The following is an 18,747-nucleotide window of genomic DNA, read 5'->3' as shown; positions in this document are numbered from 1 at the left end:
TCAATGAGCATGTCCCTCATCATTAAGCTGGAAATGGAACCCAACTCCAAGGGGTCGCCCCTGCTGAAATCATCACTATCAGAGGAGTAACCTGAGATTCTGGCCCTGGTGGGGCAAGCACCTCGAACTTGCCCAAGGCAAGCAGCATAAATGTTGTATTAAATGAACTGTTTAAGACAAATTCAGCTGAGGAAGGTGGGAGTAGGGGAAAATGAGAATTTTGCGAGATTTCAGACCTCTGTTCAGAAGGCTCCAGGGCAGGGAGAAAGCCCAGAAAACTATGAAGCTATTGTGGGGTGAGGTGGTTGGCAAGCTGTTGGAGGGGGGAACATGAGCCTGGGCTAGGTCAGGAGCTGTTCACTTGGAATATGGTTACTGGAGGGAGAAGGGCACCATCAAACAGCTTTCCATTTTAAAAATTTATTTACATATTTTAATTTTATTTTTATTGAATCTTTCATTGTTCTATCCTCTTCATTAAAATCCTTTTTTATTTTCAGTTCCAAATTCTCTCCCTCCCTCTAACCCTTCTGCCACCCACTGAGAAGGCAAGAAATAGAATACCCATTATATATATGAAATCATGCAAAACATATTTTTGTGTTAGCCACACATCCCCTTCATTTTTGAATGTCTTTTTCCCCTCTCCTACCCAGCAAACCATCCTTCATAACAAAGAATAAAAACAAAACAGAAAAAATTAGACAAAACCAACCAATAGATATAATGGTACATGTGATATTTCACACCCGTTGTCTTCTACTTTTACAAAAAAGGGAGGAAAATACATTTTTTCCATTCTCCTCCAGGGACAAAGTTTATTATTACAATTACACAGTATTCAATCTCCTTTTTTTGTTGTTGTTCTTTCATTTCCTATAATTGTAGTTTTTACATTGTTTTCCTGGTTCAGCTTACTTCATTTTGTATCAGTTCATGCAAGTTTTCTCATGTTTATCTATAGTCTTCATTTTCATAATTTTTATAGCACAATAAATTTACTACATTCAGGTACCATAATTTGTTTAACCAATCAGTGGGAACCTACTTTATTTCTGGGTTTTCAGCTTTCCATTGTAGTTAATAATTCTTGCTACCTAGTGCTAAGCTTGCTTTTTTTTTTTTTTTTAGTAAGGCAATTGGGGTTAAGTGACTTGCCCAGGGTCACACAGCTAGTAAGTGTTAAGTGTCTGAGGCCGGATTTGAACTCAGGTACTCCTGAATCTAGGGCCGGTGCTCTATGCACTGTGCCATCTAGCTGCCCTGAGCTTGCTTATTTTTAACAGCTGAATGAATAGAAGAGTATCAGTGCCCCTTTAAATTTGGTCACCCCAAAGCGAAGTCCAAGTCACCTCCCCCTAGTTACAGCTTTAGCAACAACCACAACCACAACCAGAACAATAGACATTTATATTGTAATTTAAGGTTTCTAAAGTGTTTTGGTTGTTTATATACTATCTCATTTGAGCCTCATAAAAACCCAGTGAGATAGGTACTCAAACTATTTTCACAGGTAAAGTGATTTTGTGAGCCATTTAGTCCAGTGGTTCTAAACCTTTTTTTAAGTTTGAGGATTTTTATTAAATGTTACAACATTTCTGCCTCCCTCCCCTGACTATGATAGTTGTTGCAAAATCAGTAGCCATTTAATTCAGAAAATACATGATGATAACAATTTAGTAATGCTATCAAATTAATTTGTATTTTATTCATCACGATAGCATCTATATGCATTAGAAACATAGTTATATATTTACGTGACATATTATTTATTCAGTTTATAAAAGGTATGTTGCTTATTTGTAGATTTGCAGACCTCTAAGAACAACTCTGAGGAGTCTTTGGCCCATAAACTGGGGGCAATGATTTGGTCTAAACTCCTTATCGTAAAGATGAAGAAACTGAGGCCTAGAGAGAAGGGACTTCTCTGAGATCATGTGATGACTCAGGGGAAGGATTTTCTAATTCCTTGCCACTAGCTCCAAGACTGGAGAGAGCAAGATGATTTAGTAAAAAGATTTCTGGGTTGAAGTTAGAGAACTTGGATTTGAATCCTGTCTCTTCTACTTATAACTTATGTTGCTAGCAGACATTGTTCCCCTGTTAGTTCAGGTTCAATATTGCAATCCTAGCTCATTCAACAGTTAATAAAAAGAGGTTTACTTAGCCATAGCATAGAAAGAAAATTCAACAAGGATACCTCAACATTTAGCTTTCATGTCACCATATGAAAGCACATCTGGTCAGCAGATCAGGGTGTGGCCTTTAGACATCCACCAAGCCCATATAAGTTGACCTTTTTATTTTCTGAGATGACTACGAAGCCTCTCAGATACAGATAGAGGCTCCCAGGAAGTCAAAGGAAGTATAGTTTGAGCCTTAGCTGCTTGGAGTAATCAAATCCCTGTGACAGCTTTCTCAACTTTCAAGGGAAATCTAGCCTAACTCAAGTGAGGAAAGGGCTAGAGTTTCACTCCCAACACACTGTGGGACCCTAGACAAGCCATTTGCTCCTCTTGACTTCAAATGCCTCATCTGTAAAGTAATAGGACTTCCTGCTAGTATGACTGCCTGAATAGAGGCAGAGCTCCCAGTTCCCCCAGCCAGGGCAGACTGGATCGGTTTGAGCCTCATGTGCTGCTGTGGCTGCCATGCCAGGTGTGGTGGAGCTGCCCACCTTGGATGACATTAGGTGAATCTCAGGTATGCTGCACTAAAAGCTGCAGCCCATCATTATGGTACACAGTGTGATAGAGTCAATAAAGAATTTGTGCTTTGCCACTAGGAAGAGAAGGGCCCACGGCAATGTTTAAGCAAAGGGAAACTTGTTAATCAGTGTGCTCAGCCCTTTACCAAGTACTGGACCTGAATTGGTTATTCTGAGCTTCAAGAGCTTCTCTGATGTCGCAAGGAACAGGCAAAATTTGACAACTGTGTCCTTAGCAAGCTGGGCTGAATGTGCCCTGGCTTGGGAGAACTATCAAAGATTACAAAATGAGCACAACCCGATCTCAATTGGACAATCCCTATTGTTTGAGAACAAGACCAGAGCTAAATTCTGTTTTTGAGGGAGATTTGGAGCCTGCAAAACATGGCAGTGGATTCTATTTCTGGAATTGGTAGAAGAAAAAGCTCTATCTAGGGAGCTCAAACTGGAAGACAGCCTCAGGCAATGAGTACAGAATTAAGACTCTTGTCCAGCTTGTCTGCAGGACCATTGGATCCTTTCCAGGAAAAAAAAAACTAAAAAGAAAAGTAAAAACCTGAAATTTACATGAAAGTGAATAATTATCAAGAAATCCAATGGAAAACTGCAGCTGGTGACTTCTTTCACCTCAGAATTGCACAAAAATTAAGTGAGGAGCTGTATGATGATGGAATACTAACATTTCTAATAGGGCAGAGAGAAGAAATGAGTGTCTCCCCACAACCATAATGTTTTCCAATGGTATTGAGGGAGTTAAATAAGAAAAATAGAGAATCTAGGGATTGAATTGTTCTGTTCTAAAGGAGTAAAAAAGAAAAAAGAGATGGAAGGGTAAAAGGGGCGAGGTGGGAGGGTAAAAAGAGCACAGGGTCTAGAGTCAGGAAGACTCATCTTCCTGAGTTCAAATCTGGCCTCACACACATACTAGCTGTGTGACCCTGGGCAAGTCACTTCATTCTGTTTGCCTCAGTTTCCTCATCTATAAAATGAGTGGAAGAAGGATTTCCAAACTACTTTTTGTCAAGAAAATCCCAAATGGGGTTATGAAAAGTAAGACATGATTGAAAATGACTGAACAACAACAACAAACACACTAGTGTAAAAAAGAGGAAAAAGGGTGTGTAACTTGCTACTTCTCATAATTGGGATAATTAGAAGAGTATGCAGGGGGCAGCTAGGTGGCCCAGTGGATAAAGCACCAGCTGCACTGGATTCAGGAGGATCTGAGTTCAGGTCTGGCCTCAGACACTTGACACCTACGAGCCGTGTGACCCTGGGCAAGTCAATTTTTGTTTTTGGTTTTTTTGTGAGGCAATTGCGGTTAAGTGACTTGCCTAGGGTCACACAGCTAGTAAGTGTTAAGTGTCTGAAGTTAGATTTGAACTCAGGTCCTCCTGACTCCAGGGCCGGTGCTCTATCCACTGTACCACCTAGCTGCCCCCTGGGCAAGTCATTTAACCCTCATTGTTCCCCCACCACCACCAAAAGAGTTTACAAACATGCAGGAAGTAGTGGTGAAGAGTAAGCATCAGATGTACCTCACTCTTAACATGGAAAAAAGAGGCTTGAACACATATACACATATACACACATACACACACACACACACACACACTTCTTTTTTTTTTTTTTTTGCGGGGCAATGGGGGTTAAGTGACTTGCCCAGGGTCACACAGCTAGTAAGTGTTAAATGTCTGAGGCCGGATTTGAACTCAGGTACTCCTGAATCCAGGGCCGGTGCTTTAACCACTGCGCCATCCAGCTGCCCCCCCCACATACACACTGCTACACATACACGGATGTGTAGAAATATATCAAATTCAAAAAGGAAGTGAACAAGGATAGGGAGAGGGTTTTAAGAGGGAGGAATGGTTCAAGCAAAAGAAGAAATAGTCACAAGTAAGACAAAAATCCTGATCCTGAAGAGAAGATTAAGGGAGAAAAGAAAGACAATCAAAGAACCAGAAACTAACAGGATGCCAATCAATTGAGGAATGGTTGAACAAATTATAGTGTGTAAATGTAATGTAACATTATTGTTCAGCAGTGACAAAAAAGATGATTTTAGAGAATCCTGGATAGTATGAATAGATGCAGAACGAAGTGAGCAGAACTAGGAGAAAAAAAATTATACAAAGACAACAATATTATATAACAGTGACTATACTGGATCCCATTGCCTGAAGTTCATGTGTTACATTTCTTCTCTCTCCCAGGGTTCTCTGGTTCCCTTAAGGAAGTATGAGGGTGTTGCATATTCTCTCTGCCATTGACTCAAGCCCCCACCAATTGAGTTCTCCCAATTTTAGGGGTCACATATACCTCAGTTCCATTTAACCACTTGGTCAGGTTACCTTTTCTTCTTTCCTTTTTTTTTCTTTTTGGCAGGGCAATGAAGGTTAAGTGACTTGCCCAGGGTCACACAGCTAGTGAGTGTCATGTGTCTGAGGTCGGATTTGAACTCAGGTCCTCCTGAATCCAGGGCCAGTGCTTTATCCACTGTGCTACCTAGCTGCCCCCAGTCAGATTACCTTTTACAAAGAAATATTATTTCAAAGATATAGCAAGAACAAATACACAAACATCTTCCTTTTCACTGCATGTAGGGCATAATTTCCCCCCATATCATCTCTATCTCTAAGGAGGAGAGGGGGATTAGGTTCACTGTTTAATTCAGTTTCTATATAGCCTGGTCCCACAAAGATTCAAGTCCAAAGACTCTCTGAAGCTTGTGTCCTGGCACCCTGCCTTCTCTGGGTTTCCCTGCTGGACTGGCAGCAATATCTAGCCTGGAATCCTGACTCCCGTGTCATCATGGTTCTGGCCCGGGGACAGAGTACTCCCCTGCCTGAATCTAGAACTGAAAAGAACAAACAAACCAGACCCCAAACCCAAGCCTGCTTCTTGGGGTCCACAGGACCTTAATAAGGGGGAGTTACTCCTTCACCCTGTTTCATGAAGGGCATGTATTGAAATGTTTGTTTGTTTGTTTTTGCGGGACAATGGGGGTTAAGTGACTTTCCCAGGGTCACACAGCTAGTAAGTGTCAAGTGTCTGAGGCCGAGTTTGAACTCAGGTCCTCCTGAATCCAGGGCCAGTGCTTTATCCACTGCGCCACCTAGCTGCCCCCGGCATGTATTGAAATGTAAAGGAAAAGCTTTCAGAGGCAAAACAGAATGATAATACTAGGTACATTTTATAGAGCAGGTACTGTGTGCCAGGCTCCATGCTAAGCACTTTACAATTATGTCATTTGATCCTCAATAACTCTGGGAGATAGGTGCCATTTTACAGATGAGGAAACTGAGGTAGACAGAGATTAAGTGACTTGCACAGGGTCACGCAGCTAGTAACTATCTGGGGCCAGTTTTGAACTCAGGTCTAGATGATTCCAGGCCTTGTGTTCTCACCACTGTACCCCCTAATCTGCCTCTATCTACCCTGCCTATCTACATGCCCTACCTTAGTGTAACCCCAGACCCAAAGTCCATTAGTATGGGACTCCCTCCTCATAAGAGAACAGTGCCTGAGCCTCCTGGGGTTACCTTAGGAAGGGCAGGAGGCTTGAATACTTTAACTGTATTTGAAGAGACCAACAAGATTGTGAATTAGTCTCTAGAGCATAGTGCATACTCATATCTTTGTTCTAGTCATTCATCTAAGTAAGATTCCTAAAGGAGTATGGGAGCCGAAACTGAATTGGGAACTAAATCACACTAAGGCAACATGGAGTGGCTAAACGACACAGAGGGAGGGGGCTTCAGAGTCAGGAAAACTTTACCCGCTAGGTTGGACAAGACTTCTTCCATCACCTGCCTGGAGGAGACAAACTGCCCCAAGAACTGAGTCCTTGAGAGTCAAAAGGAAGAGGCTTCTACCAACTGAAAAGAGCATGATAGTCAAGCTGGAGAGAGCACAAAAGATCCCAATAGCTGAGCACCCTCCAGCAGAGCAGCCCTCCTGGCCCTGGCCAGTGGCCACTGTCAAGCGACAGAGCAACCTACCCAAGCACTGTTCAATAGCAACTATATGGTGGCTGTGACCTGCCTGGCCTTACCAGCAGCTAAAGCAGCAGTCTAGTTCAGCCACAGTAGAGCCTGATGAGGATCCAGCTGAGCCAGAGTGATCACGACCTGCACCCTGGGCCTAGCAGACCAGTCTAGTCCAGTCCCATGGAGACCCTGTGCCCTTTGAGAGCCAGCTGAGCTGAACATCAGTGCGACTCATCCAGCATCAACACCACACCCCATATTAGGATACTCTTGAGCGACAAAGGATATCATGATTCTGTGGGTCTGGAGTTGTGAGTTGTTTTGACCACCTGGTCCCAGGCCCCAGTTCAGAGTGAGCACTCACTGTATCCATTCACAGGACAAGTTTTTTAGCTGGTACAGGCCAGGTTTTTTTATCGTCGGCAAATATATATATATTCAATCTTAATAGTAATTATTTCCAGTTACATGTAAAGATAGTTTTTAACATTTTTTAAAATAACATTTTGAGTTCCAAAATTTTCTCCCTCCTCTTCCCTTCTCCCTCCCTAAGACAGAAAGAAATCTGATTTAGGTTATATATGTCCAATCACATTAAACATATTTCTGCATTAGTCATGTTGTGAAAGAAGAATTAGAACAAAAGGGAAAAACTTCAAAAAAGGAAACAGTACAGTTCAATCTGCATTCAGACCCCACAGTTTTCTTCTGGATGTGGAGAACATTTTCCATCATGAATCCTTTGGAATTGTCTTAGATCATTATACTGCTGAGAAGAGCTAAGTCTACCACAGTTGATCATCTCACAATGTTGCTGTTACTGTGTACAATGTTCTCCTGGTTTACTTCACTTAGCATCACCTGTAAATATTTATAGCAGGCCTCGCTCCTGACCACCGGCCCTTTACCCTTAAGGAAGGACTTAAGCTAATTCAATCAATCAAGCAAAATTAATGAGTGCCTCTGTCGGACTTTGCCAGATGGGTGCCTCCTTTTATCAAATCTGCACCTTATCTATCCTCATGCCTGTGGTGAAATAGATTGTGCTTCATTCAGACTAATCTAAAAATGTTGGAAACTCATCTAGGAGAGTAGTGGTGATGGTACAGGAAGCTGGAGGCAGAGAGGTTTTTCTGAAGATGTAACCATAAGAAAGATTCCCTAAGTCAACAGAGGAATCATTTTTTTTTTTTAGTGAGGCAATTGGGGTTAAGTGACTTGCCCAGGATCACACAGCTAGTAAGTGTTAAGTGTCTGAGGTCGGATTTGAACTCAGGTACTCCTGACTCCAGGGTCGGTGCTCTATCCACTGCGCCACCTAGCTGCCCCCAGAGGAATCATTTTAGTTATCACTTTCATTTCTATAACACTTTATGCTTTACAGATTTCTTTCCCTCCAAGAAGCTTGTAAAGTAAGAAGATGGTATTTGGATTATTATACTCAATTAATTGATGAGCAAGCAGAGGCTCCTAGAGCTAACACCATAACCCAGCTAGTAAGTGTTGGTGACAGAACACCTGGATGGTTCCAGGAAACCTACTGAACAGTCCCATAATTAGAGCCAAAACAAGAGTAGGGCCATCAGAGCTTTGTACTAGGCTGTTGAAATTTAGAGGGTACTGGCAGCCCTTGTAAATCTTTAGGAGGATAGAAACAAGTTTTTGTGCACGGTAAGCAAGAATAATTAGTTAAAATACCTCCAGGAGTTTCTTCCTCATTTACACACATTGAGTAACTATCTCCACCTATGTGCAATGCCTCTTTTTCTTTCATGCTGCTTGTCCTGGGCACGAAAATGACTAGTTATGACTCTGCTCAGAATCTTGCTCTGTTTCTCTATACCTTAGCCTTGACTCACTGGTGTCCAAGCTGAATCTTGGTTCCTTTTGGTCGATGCCTTCAGAATATCATCTGTCCTTGGATGTGTAGAGATCATGCTCTGGCTCTCTTTCCCAAAGCTAGGCTACTACATCTGCCTCTCAGGGTTCCAGGGAGTAACCCTGAGGGGTTGGGCATCTCTCCTTTACTTCCATATGCTTACGCTCCTACCAGCTGTGTTCCTCCACCATTGTCAGTGCCTGGCACTCCACTTCCATTTAACCTTTTTTCTTTTTAATTTATTTTAGCAGGGCAATGGGGGTTAAGTGACTTGCCCAGGGTCACACAGCTAGTAAGTGTCTGAGGCCGGATTTGAACCCAGGTACTCCTGAATCCAGGGCCAGTGCTTTATCCACTGAACCACCTATCTACCCCCTCCATTTAACCTTTTAACACCAATTAGCTTTTACAAAAGGACACTAATGCAAAGGAAGAACAAATGTAGTTATCTCTTCCACATTGTAGGGGCTAGGTGATCTGGAAAATCTGCATAAAAAATTTTGGCCCTTTCTTCATACCAGAGAAGTCTGAATTATTATGGTATCAAAAAATAAAACATGCTGATATTATACAATACCATACATATATTTTATGCATTTCTGAGTTTCTAAACTTTTTCTGTATCATCTGCTGGCTTTTGTGTGTCATCTGAAGCTTCCACAAGACTTCCCCCAAATTTCCATTTAATTTTTTATGCCAACCCCTGATATATCGGAACTTCAATGGAAAAAGTCTTGATGTGAAAGGGATAACTATGTATATTTCTCCCAATACCATGGGGGCATACTGTCCTTTACACAACCTCAGTCTTTGAGGCAAGAAGGCTCAATTTAGTTCAGTTCCTAAATAGTGTTCATTGGCCCTACCAAATTCACATCCAAAAGTCACATCTCTTCTGGATGAGTCCTTGTCTCCACTACCACAGTGGCTGGGGCTCCAAAGGTCACTTCTTATTCCTTGGGTCATGGATGCTTCACTATCTCTGGAAAACAGACTCTGGAATGCCAAGGTGCTGAAGGCTCTTCTGACCTTTTGAATTCCCAAGGTCAGAAGCTCCAATCTTTTTCACCTAAAAGGAAAAGAACAAATGTAGAGGCCAAGGACCAAAGCTTATTTCTTGAGACCACCTACCCTCAGTGAGAAGTCCCCATGACCTCCCATCTTTTAGCATTGTTTCTTACTAGATACATGACCACAGGACTCACTGAAAGAGGACAGGAGGAAGTGGTTGAAATTGACAGGACTTTTTGAATGCAATTAATAGCTAACATTTATATATCCCTTTTAAGGTTTGCAAAAAGCTTCACATATTATCTATCTCATTTGAACCACACAACAATATGGGAAGGTGGGTGCTCTTATTATCCCCATTTAACTGATAGGGAATCAGAGGCAGACAGAAATTAAGTAACCTACCTATGGTCACACCTCTAGGAAGCTTTTGAGGTGGGACACCAAATCCCATACTGTATCAGCTTGGCCACTTACCTGCCAATCAAAGAGCCTCTGCTGTGACTCCTGGTTGCCTGACCAGAAGCAATTTCAGAATGTCTATGAATGCTCCACATTCTCTCCACAGCATTCAACTCCTTGTTATCATGACACTTCTGGAAGCAAGTTCCCTAGCCTCCAGTGTGTGGAAAGGTACCACTGTACATGTGCCAGACTGATTTCCAGACCTGCTGGAGCCAGCTCTAACTGGCCCTAGGAGAGCAGACTGTTAAATTTTCAGTGTGAGCAGAAAACAGCAAACACTACAAACCAGGGCTTGATTTATTGTTTTGTTGACTGTCTAGACTTAAGAGAATATTAATAATGAGGATTGAATTTAAAAGTGTGGTGTACAAACAAAACTAATGTCACCAAGATTACAAGGGAAGCAGAAAACTGGGAAAGAATTTTTTAAATATCTCTGATAAAGGCCTCATTTCTCAAATATATAGAGAACTGAGTCAAATTTATAAAAAAAAAAAAGTCATTCCCCAATTGAGAAATGGTCAAACAGGCAGTTTTCAGACAAAGAAATCAAAGCTATCTATAATCATATGAAAAGATGTTCTAGATTATTACTTATCAGAAAAATGGAAATTAAAACATCTTTGAGGTATCACCTCACACATATCAGAGTGGCAAATATAACAAAAATGGAAAATATTGGATGTTGGAAGGGATGTGGGAAATCTGGGGTGCTAATCCACTGTTTGTAGAGTTGTGAAAAGATCCAACCATTCTGGAGGGCAATTTAGAACTATGCCCAAAGGGCTATAGAACTGTGCATACGCTTTGATCTAGCAATACCGCTGCTAGGTTTATATTCCAAAGACATCCCCAAAAAGAGGAAACAACCTATTTGTACACAAATATTCATAGTGGCTCTTTTTGTGGTGGCTAAGAATTGGAAATCAAAGGCATGCCCATCAATTGGGGAATGGCTAAACAAGCTGTGATATAATATGATGGTGATGGAATATTATTGTGCTGTAAGAAATGACAAGCAGGATGATTTCAGAAAGGGCTGGAAAGACTTGTATGAACTGATGTATAGTGAAGTGAACAGAACCAAGAGAACATTGTGCACAGAGACAGCAATATTGTTTGATGAAGAACTGTGAATGACATAACTATTCTCAGCAATACAATGATCCAAGATAATCCCAAAGGACTAATCATGAAGCATATTATCCACCTCCAAAGAAAGAACTGATATTGATGGAACACAGACTGAAGCATAGTATTTTTCACTTTCTTCCATTTTTTCTTTTATTCAAGTTTTCTTATACAAAATTATTAATATGGTAATGTTTTATATAATCATACATGTAAAAAAAAAGTAAAAGAAAAGAAAAACCCAATTTGACTTGACCACAAATTCAGAATTTATAATAAAAGAAGAGATTCCAGCAAAAAAAGTATGATATGAACAGGTTTTGTTTTTTTTAGTGAGGCAATTGGGGTTAAGTGACTTGCCCAGGGTCAAGTGTTAAGTATCTGAGGCTGGATTTGAACTCAGGTACTCCTGACTCCAGGGCTGGTGCTCTATCCACTGCGCCACCTAGCTGCCCCGATGTGAACAGTTTTTCTCCCCTAGAGACATAATTGTTAAATGTTTACCAGCACCCCATTGCCCATTATGCACATACATGAACAAACTAGATCAGGATGCTTTCCTAAGAGAAGTTCCAAGTTTATTCCCATTCACATCTCATAGGATTGTAGAGTTTTGGGGACCATTAGTAAGTTTGAACTCCTCATTTCATAGAGATAGAATTTGAGCCCCAGGGAAGGAAAGGAACTTACCCCTCAATTGGATAGGGTTGATAGTGCCAATACAACCCAATCTAGTCCAATCTAGTTAAAAAATATTTAACTACTATGTACAATTAGGCGGCTCAGTAGACAAAGTGCTGGGCCTAGAATTAGGAAGATGAGTTCAAATCCAGCTGCAGACACTTACTAGCTATATGACCCTAGGAAAATCACTTAACCTCTGTTTGCCTTAATCCACTGGAGAAGGAAATGGCAAACCACTCTAGTATCTTTGCCAAGAAAACCTCATGGATAGGATTGGTGTGCTATGGTACATGGGGTCACAAAGAGGTGGACACAACTGAACAACAACAATGTGCAAGGCATTGTGGTTGACACTAGAAATATGAAGAAAAAAGGAAAAGAAAACCTGCTCTCAAGGAGTTTACATTCTACTGCAGTGGGGTAGATGTAGAAAATGAACATACACACACACATATACATATAGATATGTTTGTGTGTGTGTGTGTGTGTGTGTGTGTGTGTGTGTATATATATAAAATTATTTAAGGAGAGAAAGCACTAACAATTTTAGGGAATCAAAAAAGATCACCCCTAGGAGGTGAAACCTGAGGCTTGAAAGAAGCTAAGGATTTTAAGAGGTAGAAGTTGAAGGGGAAGCCTGTTACAGGCATGAGGGACAGCCTCTACAAATGCATGGAGATAGGAAATGCAATGCTGAGTTGAGAGAACAGAAAGTAGGCTGGTTTGAACCAAAACCAGAACTCAAGTGTATAGACCTCTCTTTCTGGGCTTCTTCCATTATAGTACACTATTTCATATATATTTTTTTTTCTTCTCAGGGGAAAAAACCTGGCTCTGTCACTTCCTTTGTGCAATCTTCTTCCCCTATCTGGACCCATTCTTCACTTCACAATCCCAATAGTCTCCTAATTGTTTGCTGTCCTTTAATGACTTGCCCTTTGGAATTTCTGGCTTTTTCACAGGGGAATAGGGAAGAAAGAATGAAGTGTAAATGTGAGATGTTTATGTTTTTTGGGCAACTTCTGACTCTTAAATGCTGGTCAAGAGCTCCTTGTGTTGTCCCTCCATGACTGTACTAGTTGGGTTGATATTTAGCTATTTTCCCAAGATGGTTCATTCTTTCAAAATGTGGACAAATTTTCACCATTTTCCTATTCTTTGAATTACCCTTTAATCTATCCTTAATTCCTGTTAAATATTTCTTCCTAATAAATGTCTTTGTAAAATAGAATTAAATACCAGGATTTTAGATGCTTTTATTTGTTACTGACTCATTTTTTTCAATTCAGGCGCCAGATTTCTGCAAAAGTTTTTGGAATGGTCTTCTAGGTGTGTCCTACCAGTCATTCATGAAGCCAGTGAGAATCCTTATAGTGGGATTTTACAGCACTATATTTTGGGGGGCAGCCTGGTAGCACAGTGGATAAAGCACTGGCCTGGATTCAGGAGGATCTGAGTTCAAATCTGACCTCAAACACTTGACACTCACTAGCTGTGTGACCCTAGGCAAGTCACTTAACCCTCATTGCCCCACAAAAAAAGAAAAAAAAAAGAATACTATATTTTAGTACCTCATGCCAGAAAACTTGGTCTTGAATCCCAGCTCTGCTACTTATGCCCATGTCACCTGGGTACAGGTAGTGGTGAAAACACTGAACTTAGAGTCAAGAAAACTGGGGTTCAAATCCCATCTCGGATACTTTTTAGCTATGTGATCCTGGGAAAGACCCTTAATTTCTCTGTGTTTTAGTTTCCTCAACTGTCAAATTGGGGGTGGGGGGGGCCTTAATGCCTTCTAAGACTCATAGCACTAAGTCAATGATCCTATGATCCCAAATTTCTTTTGTTTTCTGGACTTCAGTTACCTCATCTGTTAAAAAAAAGAAAAAGAAAAGGAGTTGGACTAATGGACTATGGAAAGAGCATTGGCTCTGGAGTTAGAGACCATGAGTTAAAATTCTGTCCCTGATGCATATTACCTGTGTGACCTTAGGCAAGTCATTTAACCTCTCTAGACCTTGGTTTCTTCATTTAAAAAATTAGGGGTTGAACTAGATGGCATCTGAGGTCCTGGTTACCTCTAGAGCTATGATCTTTCCCCCACCAAATGACTCCCTTACTCAGCCAATGCCTGTGGCTCCCTATTGCCTGAAGGATAAAAACAAACTCCTCTGTTAAGCTATTAAAATCTTACATAACCTGGCCTTAACCTATCTCTCCCGCTTCACTGGATATCAGTCCCCCTTTTGCTTTCTCTCTATTCTTCATGCAGGAAACTACATATCCCATCTATGTGATTTTGTACTGGCCGTTCCATATGCCTGGAATATACTCACTCCTTACCTTTGTTTCTCTAAAGCTCATCCCTTCCTTAAGGTGCAGCTCATGCATTCATTATCTTCTGCATGAAGTTTTTCTTGATCTCAATTGCTACTGCCCTTCCCTTCAAGCTACCCTGTATTTTGTATAAATTTATATGTTAATTTTCTATTTATGCTATGCATAACAAGAGGACTGGCCAATGAGGTCCTAGTCTGGGAAGCATGTACAGGGGGGTTCTACCTACTCTGAGCCCACATGGAGACTCGGGGAACCTGCTTTTAGAAATCTGTAATGACACATGTATTAAGGTTGACAAATGCTCATCTTTCCATTGAAATTTAAGGTTCACAAAGTATATATATTATCTCATAATCTCACAATGACCCTGTGAAGTAGGTGCTATCATTATCTCCATTTAATTTTTTAAAATAGTATTTTATTTTTTCCAATGATATGTAAGGATAATTTTTAGCATTCAATTTTGCAAAATTTTGAGTTCCCAATTTTTCTCCCTTCTTCCCTTTCCTCCCCTCTTCCTAAAATGGCAAGCAATTTGATATAGGTTATACATGTGCAATTGTGTAAAACGTATTTCCATATTAATCACAGTTGTGAAAGAAGAAATAGACCAAAAAAGAACATTATCTCCAATTTTTTTGCAGGGCAATGGGAGTTAAGTGACTTGCCCAGGGTCACACAGCTAGTAAGTGTCAAGTGTCTGAGGTTGGATTTGAACTCAGGTACTCCTGAATCCAGGGCCAGTGCTTTATCCACTGCGCCACCTAGCTGTCCCCCATTATCTCCATTTTAACAGAGGAAACTGACAAAATTTAAGTAATGTGCCCAGGGTCACATTGCTGGTATGTATCTGAGGCAGGATTTGAATCTAGGTCTTTATGACTCCAACTCTAATAACTATATTGCCATCAGACTGCCCCTTCTAAAAGTTCATCTTTAAGGCTTATTCCTGTCCTGACTTCCTATGATTCTATGTTTGAATGTCTATCTCCTGAATGAGATTATAACTCTCTTGAGGGCAAAGACTATGTCATTTATTCTTTGTATGCCCAGCACTAAGCACAGTTTTCTGTTCATAGTAGGTGCTTGGTAAATGTTTATTGATTATAATGGGAAATTCAAGGGGGATTCTTTCGTGTGTTAGGGGGAACTCATTTGGCATCTTCTCAAATCATGCCTCATGGGTGACTGCCTACTCTGTTTATGGATAAGGCTCTATGCAATATTCAGATATTCTATCTTCTCTGCAATTAACCTGTTCTAGAGTTAATGCATGTAGTAAAAGAGGCCATTCTTTGCCTCATTTCTTACCTGGCCTTAATCACTGTTGCCTCAGACAAACTGAGACCTGGGAAAGACCTTAGCTTAAAAGGGCCAAGGAAATATAAATAAAAATGGAAAATGTTGGATGTTGGAAGGGATGTGGGGAAACTGGGATGCTAATCCACTGTTGGTAGAGTTGTGAATTGATCCAACCATTTTGGAGAGCAATTTGGAACTATCTCAAAGGACTATAGAGCTGTGCATGCCCTTTGATCCAGCAATATCACAGCTATGTTTATATCCCAAAGACATCTCCCAAAAGAGGAAAAACACTTATTTGTACACAAATATTCATAGCAGCTCTTTTTGGAGGGCTAAGAATTGGAAATCAAGGAAATGTCCACCAATTCTGAAATGGCTAAACAAGCTGTGGTATATGATGGTGATGGAATATTATTGTACTACAAGAAATGACAAGCAGGATGATTTCAGAAAGGTCTGGAAAAACTTGTATGAACTGATGTATAGTGAAGTGAGCAGAACCAGGAGAATGTTGTGCTTAGTGACAGCAATAGTTTCATAAAAAACTGTGAATGACTTAACTATTCTCAGTAATCCAACGATCCAAGACAATCCCAAAGGACTAATGATGAAATATACTATCCACCTCTAAAGAAAGAACTAATATTGCTTGAACACAAACCGAAGCATGCTGTTTTTCACTTTCTTTCACTTTTTTCCTTTTGAGTCTTCTTATACAAAATGACTAATATGGAAATGTTTTACATAAATGCACATGTGTAACCTATATCTGATTGCTTACCACTTCAGGGAGCAGGGAGGGGAAAGGAGAGGGATAGAATTTGGAACTCAAAACATTAAATAAAAATTTGTTTTAAAAAAAAAGGCCAAGTTTTCCCACTGCATTTGGGGCCATCTCCAGTGGTCCTGATATATGTCTTGCCACTGAGACCAGATGACTCCAGAGGAGAGAGTGAGGCTGGTGACTGTGCACAGCCCTGCCTCACTTAAATCCAATTAACTTGCAAGTCAAGACATCACCTTCCTAATGTTATTGGTCCTCTTTGAGAACAAAGGACAACCAACAATATAAAGATACATCAAAACAAAACAAAATAAAACAAACCCAACCCCCCCCCCAACATTTCTTTTTTTTTTTTTTCGTGAGGCAGTTGGGGTTAAGTGACTTGCCCAGGATCACATAGCCAGTAAGTGTTAAGTGTCTGAGGCCGCATATGAACTCAGGTCCTCCTGAAACCAGAGCCAGTGCTCTATCCACTGTGCCACCTAGCTGCCCCCGCCCAAATATTTCAATGACTCTCAGAGTTATATGTGACTAGAAGACTTGGGGAGGTAGAGGGTGGGGTGAAGGGAGAGAGGAGAGAGGAGAGAGGACAATGTCACTGAGTTGGAGAGAAAGCAAGGCAGGTTTGGAGAAGATAGCACAAGTGTGGTGAGTGGAAAGAAGCTTGGACTGACTGTCAGGAGATTTGGGTTCTAATTCTTTCTGCCACCGAGTCACCATGTGACCCCAAGAAAGCAAGGGGCAGCTAGGTGGCACGGTGGATAAAGCATGGGCCCTGGATTCAGGAGGACCTGAGTTCAAATCTGGCCTCAGACACTTGACACTTACTAGTTGTGTGACCTTGGGCAAGTCACTTAACCCTCATTGCCCCACACCAAAAGAAAAAAAAATTTTTTAAAAAAAGAAAGAAAGCATCTACCCCATCCCTGAGCCTTGGTTTCCATCTCTGAAAAATCAGGGAGTAGATTTGATCCTTAAGGTCCCTCCCAGATTTGATGTTTTAGGATTGCCACCCCCCCACACTTCCCTCTCAAATCAAGAAGATTGGGAATGTTTCCAAAGGGCCAACTTTAAGGAAAAACAGCTGCCAGGCCCATCTTCTTTGATTCTAATTGGGATAAAGATAATTTGTCTCCACTGGGTTATGCAATGCACAGGAAACAAAAGCCTGAGAAAAACAACTCTGGCTTAGGATCTGCCAGCCAAACAATGAGGTTCCTTTCACCCTAAATTGTCTCTTAAGGCACATTCTAACAAACAAAGGAGGAAAATCTTTCAATTACTGATTTTCAGACGTGCCTGAAGCTTTATATGAATGGCTGTAAATATGTCAGGAGTTTGGTTTCCTTAAGAAGTCACTTGCCTCTCGTAACTTCAAATAAAAGTTATATTCTCTTTCTAAAGGTGATTTAAAAAAAATAACAATTATTTCCTGATCTTTTGGCCTTGAAAGATGTTGAAAACCCAAGTGAGAGGGGACTTTTACTCGGACTTAGGTAAATGTTAGCACAGGCTAAAAATTAGAGGCAGCACAGTGTGTTAGAAAGAACCCTGTATTTAGAGTCCAAGATCCTGGGTTCAAGACCCAGATTTCCTAATTACTCTTTAGGAGACCCTGGCAAAGTCACTTAACCTTCTTTGCCCTCAGCTTCTTTCTCCTATAAGATATAGTTACTTCAGATAATCTTTGGGAGTTGACCAGGAGATCCCTGATCAGTTGCTTTCTCATAGGCCTATTTGATGAAATTAATTGGAAAAAGTAAAATATTATTTAAAAAAATAAAATGGCAAAAAAGAAAGAAATTACAATATTTGGGGCAGGTAACAAAATACTATGAAATGTCATGGTCTTGAAGGAAATACAATGAGATTACAATCTTCTCTATGGGGTGAGAGGAAGTTCTTCAGTCAAACTTGGCCCCTGGTGGCTCTCTAAAAAGCCAGCTACTCTCTAGTGAATCAGTGGAATCAGGAGATATCTCTGAATGAGAGCTCTGTGAGTGAAGAAAAGAGGCAGCCTTCGGAAGATCCCCAGCCTTGAAAAGGAACCTCTCTTCAATTTTGGAGAGGGGGAGGGATTTCTCTCCCCTCCCACCAACCCTGCCCAAACACAATGGCCTTGCAACAATGCTATACCTCAAAGGGGGATTTCACACTCTACAGAAAACAGGCCTGGGCAGTCAAGTAGTCAACGTGGTCATGGCTTCATATCAGAGGAGTTTTATTAGTCAGAAGAGAGTTAGATCTCACTGTTGGGAGATGAGCTGAGAGCAATGGACCCAACTGAGTGACCTGCCTGGCAGAGATGCTATATCCAATGGAATCACATGAGGATATCATCAGAAAGAAAAACTCATAGGGGTCTTGGAAGTCTGGAGGTGGGAGTGGTGTCATGTGTATGCTTCTCTTCTAATATATTCTTTTTTTTTTTTTTTTGTGAGGCAATTGG

At 40.8% G+C, this 18,747-nt stretch overlaps 1 pseudogene; it reads left to right on the top strand.

The window, feature by feature from the left end:
- Positions 1-2,651: 2,651 nt before the first annotated feature.
- LOC122738018 lies at positions 2,652-3,123 on the top strand (annotated as a pseudogene).
- The last annotated feature ends 15,624 nt before the right edge of the window (positions 3,124-18,747 follow it).

The sequence above is a fragment of the Dromiciops gliroides genome, chromosome 2, assembly GCF_019393635.1.
Source record: "Dromiciops gliroides isolate mDroGli1 chromosome 2, mDroGli1.pri, whole genome shotgun sequence".
In the NCBI taxonomy this organism is placed as follows: domain Eukaryota; kingdom Metazoa; phylum Chordata; class Mammalia; order Microbiotheria; family Microbiotheriidae; genus Dromiciops; species Dromiciops gliroides.
Note: the sequence above shows the minus strand (reverse complement) of the source record. Positions and strands in the feature narration are given on the sequence as shown.